The sequence below is a fragment of the Vipera berus genome (genome assembly GCF_964194415.1).
Source record: "Vipera berus genome assembly, chromosome: 2".
NCBI classification, from domain to species: Eukaryota; Metazoa; Chordata; class Lepidosauria; order Squamata; family Viperidae; genus Vipera; species Vipera berus.
This window is the reverse complement of record NC_138203.1, coordinates 176,376,452-176,390,088: the sequence shown is the minus strand read 5'-3', so window position 1 is coordinate 176,390,088 and position 13,637 is coordinate 176,376,452.

Genomic DNA, 13,637 nt, shown 5'->3' with positions numbered 1-13,637 from the left:
ATTTTCAGTTTCCTGTTTGGCTTTGATGTTTTAATGATAATATTCTATTATAGTTCAAAGTCAAATGTTACTTCTAAAACACCTTTTAACAGGCTGTATTTTATTAAGCTAATGGGTAAGATCTGTTTTTATTGCTCGTGTTTCATTGAGTGCTATATAAACAGCACATCACTGTGTATCTTGCTTTGCAGTGATCTGTGATAACAATAGAAGACTCATTAATGTTAGTTATAGCCACAAATTAACAGCAATGTGCAGTTACTTTGCTTTTAGTACCAAACAAGAATAGGACTGGAAAACTCAATTAAGTTTTTGAAGTCAAATGCATTGGCTTCATATGACAACAGGCAAATTTAACTGCTTTTTATTATTTTCAAAGCTATCTTTCTTCATGCAGTAGAACACCAATAAACCTTACTAGGTTGGTTGGTCTTGATGTGTGTACACACATACATTCACACCCTATGTAAACTACGCTAATAGTCCAAAATGGTTTTGAAGTTATCCAAGCACAGATACTTGGTGTATTATCCAATGCAGATATTTTTAAGTACAGGAAAAGGGAGCAGATATTATTATTGTAGACTTTTATAGCTCCTTTTAAATTTGTACATGTCAGGTTATTTCATAAAGTGCTATTACATAATTGAAAATTGTGCATGGTTTTAGTACTGGTTGGCCAGCCTAGTGTGGTTGGTTTGACCAAATGCATATGCTTGTGTAACCTGTATAGATCTATTCAAGGTCCAAAAAGTAAAATATATGCATTTTTTTTTACCATATTAACATTCTACTGTTCGAAGGAGAAAATTTCAGAAAGAATAATGGCTCTACCAAAAGCTTTTGATCTTAACAAGTTCTTCCTACTGATTGCTTTATATGAGAATAACATTTAGGAATTCCAAGCAGCTTCAAATACATTGCTGCTTCTTTTCGATTATGATTGATTTGAAAAAGACCTATGTGTCCTTCCATCTTCATTTGCAAGCAACTCGTATTTCAATCTCTATCAGCATTGTTGTTGTTAGCTGCGAAGTCGTGTCCGACCCATCGCGACTCTATGGACAACGTTCCTCCAGGCCTTCCTGTCCTCTACCATCTGCTGTAGTCCATTTAAGCTCACGCCTACTGCTTCAGTGACTCCATCCAGCCACCTCATTCTCTGTCGTCCCCTTCTTCTCTTGCCCTCAGTCTTTCCCAGCATTAGGCTCTTCTCCAGTGAGTCCTTCCTTCTCATTAGGTGGCCAAAGTATTTGAGTTTTAGCTTCAGGATCTGGCCTTCTAAAGAGCAGTCAGGGTTGATCTCCTCTAGGACTGACCGGTTTGATCGTTTGCAGTCCAAGGGACTCGCAGGAGTCTTCTCCAGCACCAGAGTTCAAAGGCCTCAATTCTTTGGTGCTCAGCCTTTTTTATGGTCCAACTTTCACTGCCATACATTGCAACTGGGAAGACCATAGCCTTGACTATACGCACTTTTGTTGACAGGATGATGTCTCTGCTTTTTAGTGTGCTGTCTAGATTTGCCATGGCTTTCCTCCCCAGGAGCAAGCGTCTTTTAATTTCTTGGCTACAGTCCCCATCTGCAGTGATCTTGGAGCCCAGGAAAATAAAATCTGTCACTACCTCCATTTCTTCCCCATCTATTTGCCAGGAATTGAGAGGGCCGGATGCCATGATCTTGGTTTTCTTAATGTTAAGTTTCAACCCAACTTTTGCACTCTCCTTTACCCGCAACACGAGGCTCTTTAGTTCTTCTTCACTTTCTGCCATTAGAGTGGTATCATCTGCATATCTTAGGTTGTTGATATTTCTTCCGGCAATCTTAATTCCAACTTTTGATTCATCTAGCCCTGCCTTTCTCATGATGTGCTCTGCATATAAGTTAAATAGGCAGGGTGACAGTATACAGCCTTGCCGGACTCCTTTCCCAATTTTGAACCAATCAGTGGTTCCGTGTCCAGTTCTCACTGTTGCTTCTTGGCCCACATATAGGTTTCTCAAGAGACAAATAAGATGGTCTGGTATGCCCATCTCTTTAAGAACTTGCCACAGTTTGTTATGATCCACACAATCAAAGGCTTTAGCATAGTCAATGAAGCAAAAGTAGATGTTTTTCTGGAACTCTCTAGCTTTCTCCATGATCCAGCGTATGTTGGCAATTTGATCTCTAGTTCCTCTGCCTCTTCGAAATCCTGCCTGTACTTCTGGTAGTTCTCGATCATACACTCTATCTATTAATATATATCTATTCCATATCCAGCTGCAGGACCAGGTTCAGAACGGGTCATATGGATGAGGTCACTAAGAGCTGACAGTGAGTTGGTGGCACATAATCATCATAACCAGTCGTTCATCCTTCTGCATCTATTTCACCTGCTTTCTATAGGCATTGTATATCCATCTGTCTGTCTCCAAACATGCTTAAAGTTTGGTTACAAACCTTTATCTGCACATGCTCCATCCTTGCCTGCTTCTCATTCAACCTCACTTACAGTTGTTCTTCACATTTTATCCATATTTAACAATGAACTGGAAACACGAGTGGCTGCTAACATGTGATAAGGATATAAGTATCCCGTCACCATTATTTTTGTGATAGAAAGGCTCTGGATGTAACAGCTAATCTACAGAAAGATACCAAATGAACAATATGTTACAGTAATTATTGTCAATCTTTTTCTTATTTTCTGTTTCACTCCTTTGAACCTAATTGCTGTTTCCCTTCTGTCAAATTTTCTGTTTGTCTGAATATCGGAATTTTCAACCTTTTTTTCTCAACGATATCAATTTTATTCTGGTTATCTCTGCATACAGAATGAATATCTTAAATCCATATTAGAGCATTACTGATTTAAGGGACATTGTTAGAAAATTCCGATTTTTCAAAAATTCAGGCAAAAAAAAATTATTGAGGAAGAGCCGTTTCCATCCTACATTATATATGCATAGTTTCCATGTTAATAATAGATATCAGTCAGTAGAGCTGACTGGCTTATAATGGAAATATAATTCCCAAGTCATATAAATAGGCCTACCAATGCAATTATTTTGCTGATGCAGGGGTTCCATAAATAATCCTTTTATACTTATGAAGACAACCCAAGGTCAATTTAAGGAGAACTCGGATGTTTGCTTTACCCTATTTCACTGAAAGGAGATAATTTTATATTGGTGAAATTGTGTTACATATGCTTTCATTGCAAATAAATCAACACTAGAATAGGGTAGGATTCTCAGGATATTGAAAAACATGTTCACTCATTTTTATCAGTCTGACAAATGTCTTCACCTTATTACCCAAAGTTCTATTTAACATGGTACCCTCTATATTCTCTTTCATACTACAGACTCCATGCCACAAACTGCTGTTTTCTGATAAGGTTTGAAAATCTCCAGACCTTGTAGCTTAGCTTTGTGCAGAGGGTTGAAACCTCCCTCACATCCCAGCTCTGCACTTTGGATGAGTTAAGGTTTTTTTGGTGATGAGATCATGACAGTATACTGATACCACCAAAAGTGCAAAAAAAAATTAAGCCAGTCTTTGACAGAGAAGAAAACAGTGTTTTGGGGGAGGCTCTGAACTAGCAATCTGAATGAGACAAAACTAGCAGAAACATGTGTTTCTTTAAGCTTAACGTGTTCTTTTGAGTGACCCCAAACTGAGAGGAGTAATATTATTATTGACTATGCCAGGAAGTTTGGAGAGGTTTGTTAAGAGCCAATAAAATATTGCTTAGTTGCCAAAATGGCACTTTTAAAATGGGGAAAATCAATGGAACTCCAATAAAATAATTTCAGACGTGTTAAGGATTTCAAATGAATGATCCATAAGTATTTTACAATGAACCTTCAAAAATTAAAAATAGGATCTTGGATTTCAAAGCATCATTTGAAGTCATTTATACCTATTATTAGGACTAACATTACCATAAACAAACCATTTTTAACCATTTAGTTATAGGCTATGGAAGTAATAATACAGATGCTTGATAGACTTGAGTTTCATTATACTAGTAGTCTCATAGTAGTAATCCCAGGTGATATGTACTTCAAAGAAACCTTCCCAGGCTAATACCCTCCTGATGTGTTGGACTACAACTCCTCCCAAATTAGGCTGATGAGTGTTGAAATCAAACATATCTGGGAGGCCTCAAGATGAGGAATGTGTTACCTATCATTCTAGCATCAGGTAGATTCAGGCTCAGATTCTCCTGTAGTCATAATACTAATACATTAATGTAATTCGTTAATGTCTAAAGGCTAGTTAAGCTGTAGCTTAACCTTCGCAAGATTGTTTTCTGTGAATGAGTGACACGAGAAGAACAATCAGTGCTGCCTACAGCTCTTCAGATGAAGCGATGGGATAAAAATGTAATGAATACTACAGAACGGTCAATGCAAAAATTAGATTATCTTGCAAGAGACAGAAATGAAGAAACAGGACACATAAAGCCATAATAAGGAAGCCCAATGCAGAGTTATTGCCAACAGAACCTCCCTAACAGTGGGCGGCCTAGAAATCACAGCCAAACGAATAAATATTTTGAATAAATTTGAAAGCAGGAATCTTCTCAAAAACATGTGAGAAATGCTGAGGAAAATCAAAAGATTATCAAGATGAGTAAAAAAAACCTCTTAACACAATCTTCTATATCTCCAACAGAATGCAGTTCTAACCAATCTCTGCCTACTTGGAAATAAATTCCAATTCAGTGAGACTTAGTCCCAGATAAAATTTGTAGAACTCTTTAGTCAGCATATAGAAAAGGTAATGCTGAGTTTTTTCTTTAAAAAAAGAAACTTAAAATTTTTGAGGAAACAAAATATAGTAAACAGCAAAATTATTCAAAACAATTTCTTCTGCTGTAATGCAATTTTAATTAGAAGAGAAGTGAATCTAAAGATTTCTGCTTGTAAAAACTTGGGGTGTTACAAGATTTGCAGTGAAGACTTCAAGAAGTAACAAATCTTATTAAACCCAAGGAGAAATTCTACCTGTGGCTTTTTCATTATAATTGCCAAATAAGTCAGGGTTAAAAAAAATCACTGAATGGATCCCATATATAGTTGCAAGAAAAAGTATGTGAACCCTGGGACTTCCGGGTGGCAAGGCGTCGCCACAGGCAGCCATTCTGGCTGTCAGCCCCGCCGGCTCCGTAGAGCCGCCAAAAACAGCGCCGATCAGCTGTTTTGGTGGCTTGGAAGCCCCCTCGGGAGAAGAGGAGGGGGTGAGCGCCCAGGTAGGGGTAGAGCTCTCCGGGGCCGCCAGAGCTTAAAGTTTTGGCGGCTGAAGGATTGAGCCCCCCCGAAGCCTGGGTGTGCTCCGGACTGCGGGGCGCCTCTGCTCCGGGCTTTTTGGAGCAGAGCAGGGTGTCAGCAACCATCCCTGCCAGCAAGAGAGAACCTTTGAGAACCTGGATGCAGGCAGAGCGACACAGGAGATCCAGGTGAAAGTGAATTTACGATCTTTAACTCAATGGACTTTGCGGAGCTTGAAAGTGAAAGTGCGTAGCAGGCAATAGTGGGTGAAAATGGCTGCCAAATCTTCTAAAGTTCTTAGAAGTGCGGGGGCTTCTCCGGTGCAGCAGTCTTCGTTACAAGCTTTATTGCCCCCTCCACCTGCACCTGCACCAACTTTTACAGTTAAAGACCTGCATAATGTGTTGCAAGAGGCTATGGAAAAGCAATCGCAACAATTAGCTGAGATTATGGAAAAAGTATAGACATAAGTGTTGGGTTTAAACATGATGTGACTACATATAAGGAAATTTTAAGTTTGGAAAGGAATGTATGGTATTTGAAGCCATATAATATTTTAAGAGAAGAAAAGATTGTACAAACTTGGTTTCACTATGGGCAATTACAGGCCAGGTGGAAAGAAGACCAGAAAATTGGTTTTTCAATGACTGATGAAAATATGGTAAAGCAAATTAGAGATCAAGGTCAAGCACATATTAAAAGGATATATCTTGCTTTGATAGAAATTGATTCAGAGACAGAACTCCTTAAAGACTGTATGATAAAGTGGGCTCAGAATTTTCAAGAAGTCATTACAATGGATACTTGGGAAAAGATCTGGGTGAGAAATGTAAAATTTAAGCAAGCTCAAAACTTAAGAGAGAACTTTTATAAAATGTTTTATAGGTGGCATTTAGATCCTAAAAAATTAGCAAGTATGTATCCGAACTGCCAGCCTAAATGTTGGAGGTGTGGTGGTGAAGATGCAACGTATTTTCATATATGGTGGACCTGTAAAAAGGTTAAAGCTTTTTGGATTAAAATCTGGTGGAATATGCAAAAGATATTTAAGAAAAGGATAAAGTTTTGTCCGCAATTGTTTTTACTGGCCATTATTACTGATACTACTGTTGTGGACACTAAGTTGATGCTGAATTTAATTACGGCGGCAAGACTTTTAGTAGGGCAATATTGGAAGAAGGAAGAACTGCCGACTATAGAAGAATGGACTTTAAAAGTTTCCAACCTGGCGGAAATGGCAAAGATCTCAGCGTACTTGAAAGACCATTCGCAGCAGAGATATATTGTGGAGTGGAAAAAATGGATTGATTATATTCAGAATAAATATGGGACTAAAACGTTTTACCTAGCATTTGAATAAGTATTAATGTGATATTTATATTGCTTGTAGTTATTTTATAAGAGTTAAAGTGCGATAGACTTAATAGTTTATTGTTGTTTGCATAAGGTAGATTATGCTTGTTTGTATTTTTATACCCTGTATTTAGGTCTGGGAAGTCGGGGAGGGGGGAGGGGGAAGGGAGGGAGGTGTTGGGGAGGGTTGGGGAGAGGGGAGGGGGTTGGGAGGGGTTTTGTTTTGTTAAAAATAAAATGTATTGTAAAACTTCAAAAAAAAAGTATGTGAACCCTTTGGGATTACGTGGAGTTTTGCATGAATTGGCCATAAAATCCGCTCTAAACGTCATGTAAGTCACAACAATAGAAAAACACAGTCTGCTTAAAATAATACTACACAAACATTACCTGTTGTCATGTTTTAATTGAACATAAGATGGAAACATTCACAGTGCAGGGTGGAAAAATTATGTGAACCCCTAGCCTAATGACTTCTCCAAGAGCTAATTGGAGCCAGAAGTGAGCCAACCTTGACTCCAATCAGTGTGATGATATTGGATGTGTTGCTGACAGCCATCCTGCCCTTTAAAAACACACACCTGTTTTGGGTTTACTGGTCTCAAGACCAGTCTGGTCTGATGTGAACCATGCCTCGCAAAAAAGAGCTCTCAGAAGACCTACGATCAAGAATTGTTGACTTGCATGAAGCTGGAAAGGGTTACAAAAGTATCTCCAAAAGCCTTGATGTTCATGTGTCCACGGTAAGACAGACTGTCTACAAATGGAGAAAGTTTAGCACTGTTGCTACTCTCCCTAGGCATGGTCGTCCTGTAAAAATGACTGCAAGAGCACAGCGCATAATGCTTAATGAGGTAAAGAAGAATCCTAGAGTGTCAGCTAAAGACCTACAGAAATCTTGGCACATGCTAACATTTTTGTTGACACATCTACAATAAGGAAAACATTAAACAAGAATGGAGTACATGGGAGGACACCACGGAGGAAGCCATTGCTGTCCAAAAAAAATATTGTAGCACGTTTGAAGTTTGCAAAAGAGCACCTGGATGTTCCACAGCACTACTGGCAAAATATACTGTGGACAGATGAAACCAAAATTGAGTTGTTTGGGAAAAACACACAACACTATGTGTGGAGAAAAAAAGGCACAGCACACCAACATCAAAACCTCATCCCCACTGTAAAACATGGCGGAGGGAGCATCATGGTTTGGGGCTGCTTTGCTGCCTCAGGGCCTGGACGGATTGTTGTCATTGATGGGAAAATGAATTCCAGAGTTTATCAGGACATTTTGCAGGAAAACGTATGACCATCTGTCCGCCAACTGAAGCTCCGCAGAGGATGGGTGATGCAACAGGGCAATGACCCAAAGCATACAAGTAATTCAACAAAACAATGGCTTCAACAGAACAGAATATGCCTTCTGGAGTGGCCCAGTCAGAGTCCTGACCTCAACCCGATTGAAATGCTGTGGCATGACCTTAAGAGAGCGATTCACACCAGACATCCCAAGAATATTGCTACACTGAAACAGTTTTGTGAAGAGGAGTGGTCCAAAATTACTCAAGATCATTGTGCAGGTCTGATCTGCAACTACAGGAAACGTTTGGTTGAGGTTATTGCTGCCAAAGGAGGATCAAGTCTAAAGGTTCACATACTTTTTCCACCCTGCACTGTGAATGTTTCCATCTTATGTTCAATTAAAACATGACAACAGCTAATGTTTGTATAGTATTATTTTAAACAGACTGTGTTTTTCTGTTGTTGTGACTTACATGACGTTTAGAGCGGATTTTATGGCCAATTCATGCAAAACTCCACATAATCCCAAAGGGTTCACATACTTTTTTTTGCAAATGTATATTCTGGGGAGAAATACAATGGATAACATAAAGATTTCTGAAAATAGCTTTCTTAACAAATAGCCTTTCCCATCATGAGGGTGACATAAAACTTAGTAGAGCTATACAGTACAACTCAGAACCATTAAATGAGACTTTTTTTCAGACTTTCAAGTCTACTTCAAGTCATATGAAGGAGATCCAAGAGCAGCTTCCAATGTAACTGTAAGCCACAAAAACAATACAATGCTTTAACTATTCAAAAAAGGGGGTGTTTCATATCCACTCCCACACATTCCTTAACACCTCTTTCAAAAATCTTAAAAACAGCATAAATCAGAATAGGAATAGTGTTTACATTCTCATATCACCATTTTGAGCCAAGCAATTCCCACTGAAGGCTCCATTTTTAAGGCTGTTCCCTTAGGGTAGTTTTCTTCATCAACTGCTTGTTAACACACTGTGCCATTCATTTCTTTAAAAACGAATCTGCAATGTGCTGGATGGGAGCCAGAAGCAGACCTAGGGAAAAATTTTTATTTATATGTACACAGAATAATTCATGTCTGTCCCCAAATATATACTTTCTCCCTCATTCACATGGCATTTGAAAACATTTGCAGTTCTTCCAGTCTGTTGGCAGCAGCTCTCCTTGGCTCAACATTTTCTTGAATTTCTGAAAGCAGCTGAATGCTTTAATTCAGTGACAAGCAGAGGTTCTTTACAGACTGTTCTACCAGTTTGTAATTCACAAATATTCCTCTGTAGCACACAGAATATGGCCAATTTCTTTGCATCATCATACAGGCAGTATTTGGAGTTTGGTTGGTTGGTTGGGTTTTTTTTTACACATTTTTCCTTGATGTTTTTACGTTTCCATTTTCCAGAGATGAGAGCCTTATGCATCAGCAAAGCTCATGCTAGGATTTATTTTTCCTCCCTTACTCTTTCAACGCCTGACACAATTGCTGTTTCATGAGCCACATTGATAGGAAGAATAATATATATCCTATGGAAAACTCTTGTCTATCAGGCCCGCCAAAGATGATGGCAGCTACATTCTTTGTAGTTTTGTGGTTCTGTTCCCTGCAGCGAATTTTTGGTTAGTTTAAGAAAATAGTATATATTTTCCTATATCAGGGCACTCTGTAATTCTGGCTATAATCCAAACTCTTGAATCTGCCTTCTTTCTTTCTTAGTCATTCAAATCACCCAGAATATATTCTAGCTTGCAAAAATATTCATTATTCCTGCCAAAGTATGTTGCTTGAAAAATATCCATCCATAACCAATTGGAAAGTAAGACATGGAACAAACTCTGTTTGTGCCAAATCATTTGTAAATAGCTAATTTGCAGCAACCCATTGATTCATCCATGTTCATTTTCATTTTATTGCGAGGGAGAAAGAGCTAAGCTATGGCTTGCTTTACCATGTTGGCTGAATAAGCCACAATTGGCTGGGTTCACACAACAGGCTAAGCCAAGACTTAACAAACTACAAAATGAGTGAATAGTTTATGAGTGGGTTTGTACTTAAGCAATCCATGTGCAAAATTCACTCTTGGCCAAAAAAAAGCTGGCTGCATTTTTTTTTCTATTTCACCTCTCTTATAGAAGGCTTGAGGTGGATTTGGCACTTCCAGCCCATATTACTGATAGCACTAGTAAAAAAAAAAGTACAATGATACTTTCCTCCTTAGCATTAAAAATATAATGCTAAGAAATAACTAACAAATTGACTTAAAAAGGTCTGAAATTACATACCTGGGATGGCTTTCTCATTCCACCTAACTGTGGAGCCAACTCACAAATAACTATGTTGTCCCTCATCCGTATGCAAGGCCACCATCATGTTTTTCAGAAGAGAGAAAAGCACAGTTCATTCAGCCCCCAAGAACCCCATTTATGGCCCCCAGACCCTGAGACTATACCTTTAAACTTTGGTTTCTGTTTTCAGTAGTATATGTCTTTGGACTTGGGAGTGGGGGAAAAGGTATTAGTAGTGGTTTTACTTACCTGAGACCCCCTTTAGAAGAAGGACTGTCCTAACTTCTCAGAAGTTCCTGCTTCTGCTCTAAATTTTGTGCAAGGTTGCCTACAGGTAGTCCTTGACTTGTGACCATTTATTTAGCAACTGTCTGAAATTACGATGGCACTGAAAAATGTGATTTATGATTGATCCTTACTCTTATGACATCAGTGTCCTCACGGTCATGACTTGGATGCTTGGCAACTCTCGCACATTTATGATGGTCATAGTGTTCTGCAATCACATGATCACCATTTCCACCTTTCCTAGTAGGTCTCCAACTGGATTCCAAGCAAAGTCAACGGGGAAGCCAGCAGCGAAGGTCACAAGTTGCATTCACCTTGTGTTGTGCTTAATGTCCCTGAAAAACAAATATCATAAAATTGAGTGTGATCACAGGATACCTTACTTAACAACCTGTTAATCCTGTTTCTGTTGCTGAACCACTGAAAGAAGCCTCAGATACAAGACAAACATAGCAGCTCTGTTTTGCTCTTTAGAAGCAGTGAGGTGAATTGCTTTAGAGAACTTCTCTGTATGAAGCAATATTAACCCTTTCAATTTTTACTGCCTGAATACATGGGTGCATGCGTACACACACACACACTTCAAAAGCACAGCCATATCAAGGTCTAAGCCCAGCTCCTTCCTTGTGCTGCCTAATTCTTTCTAGCCTACCTCCCATTTTTTTAACAAAGTATTGTCACTCAGGTAGGTTCTGCCCATCCCATTTAGTACAGATGCAGACTGACACAATCATATGTACCCTGTTGACTCTCCTGTAAATTCCTTGGCTCATCTTTTTGAGAAACAACTAAAATACTTAGCCATTGTACTGTACTGTCCTATATTATTACAGAAATAGAATATCCCCTGCATGTGAACGTAGACAATTCCAGACACATATTAAATGAACTTATTTTAAAGATGCCTTTCTTGGCTGCTAGATTGATCTCTGAGCCTGGTGATTTGGCTGCAACCGTTTTGTCTCCATTCGCGGGGGCACATCTTCAGTGGCTTTGGATTGTGCTCATCTGTCAGAGCACTGGCCTTTAAATATCTTTTTGTGTGATGTAAATTGGCGTAGGTGTTATTTGTCCAGATGTTTCTGAATCTGACAGAAAGTCAGAGATACTTTTCTCTCTGCCAAGCCTGGAACATCAGGTTTTTCCAATTTTGTAGCCTGGAATGAAGAGAATGATAGTATGTCATTAACTCTGAGACTGCTGTAGCATTGGTGGTTTTGCCAGAAGATTGATGCAGACAAAATTAAGTAGAGGCATGAACTCCTTTCCCTTGGGGTGCATGGTACGTAGAACTCTGTATGATTTTATAGATTCATGTTATGGGTCAATATTGTAATACAGAAGTCTCTGACAGATTATAGTTGGTTTACATTTGTTCTGCCTTTTCCCTGGTGAGACACCTGTGTAAGAAGGATGATCTTTTTCATCTTCAATCCAATTAAACCTGACAAATAGTCCCTAACTGTGATCTAGTCTCATTACCACCTGGTATAAACAAAGACTACTTAACCTTGATTATCTCATTCCTGGCAGGAAACCTAGCCTTGAACCTTGATAGCTGCATTCTTAGTAAGAGGGCAAAAACATTCCAATCTAAGATAGACATGTCCTCCTTACCTTAGCAAAATCCAGTGAATTAAGACCATTGAAAAGCAGGAATGCTTAATTATGGTTCAGAACCTATAAAAGTTAATCAGAAATCTTTCTGGGATGGAACTTTGATGCAGAGCTGGCTGGGGGAGTGCTACGTATTTACTGGCCTTGAAAGGATTCACCAACTATCTTTATTTTATTTTATTTTTGGGGGGGGGCTTCCCTAACTGGCAGAAAGGGCATATGGTTTTTCTTTGTTTTATCACATTTTTCAGTATGCCTGAATATGCTTTAATTATCTCATGCTCTGTTTTTATGTTAGTGTCTTATACTGCCTTTACAAAAAACTTTCAGTGCTCATGTCATTGCTTCAGAAACCAAAAGCACCTGTGACCCAACCCTCCTGGGCTCAGGACAGAGCAATACAGGTAATCTTCAACTTACAACTCACAATTGTAATAAAAATGTTGTTACAAAGCAAGTCAGTGGTTAAGTGAATTTTGTTCCATTTTACAACCTTTCTTGGCACACTTGTAAAGTGTGAACCACTGCAGTTGATAAGTCAGTAACAAGGTTGCTAAGTGAATCTGGCTTCCCCATTGACTTTGCAAAAAAAGATCACATGCAACCATCATAAATATGAGTCAGTTGCCAAGCATCTGAATTTTGCTTATGTGACCATGGCAATGCTGAAGCTGTCGTTAAGTGTGAAAAATGGTCATAAATCAATTTTAGTGCCATTGTAACTTCAAATGGTCATTAAACTGTTGTAAGTTGAGGAATACCTGTATAGTAGTCTTATTTTACTTACCTTTTATTTTGCTCCTTTAAAGGCGTTTCATCAATCTGGTGATTCTAAAGTCACAATTTATTTCATCTCTGTTTATTATAAAAATCACTTGTTTTTTTATTTCCCCTTCTATACTATACTTTCTAAAAGTTCTTAATACCTAGAGAAATGTTATCTTGGGTTGCTACTCTTATCACTTCCCTGTAAACACTTGCTGCTTGTCATATAGCTTCTAGTCTCTCTCCAATTGTATTGGATCTTTTTTTCACAGGTACAAAATGTGCAAAATGACAAGATTGTTAATTCCACTGCGTTCAGTGAGGCTTACTCCAAGCTTCATTCAACAGTTGCAGTCAAGCATTCTAGAAGTAAGTCTCACCTGAGTCAATGGTAGCAATTTTACAGTCAGAGAACAAAACCTAATGCTGAAAAGTTGAGACCTTTGCCATGTTGATTTTTATATACATTTTATATACATACTGTATATACAAACAGTTTGTGCAATGTGATCTGACTATGTATTTTCTGGCAAGAGGTATCTATTTTTCCCCTCTAAAACGTCAAGAGCCTCCAACCAAAATAAAGGAAGTTGCATTAAATAATTCTAACCCCAGGAAATTATTGTGAGTACAAGAATTAAGGAGCTTTCACCCCTTTTACATAAACATCCACTCTTGGTTATCGTCACCCTTCTTCATTTCAGATGTATAATTTTCTGTAGAAGAGGGGGAAAATTATTTGGCAG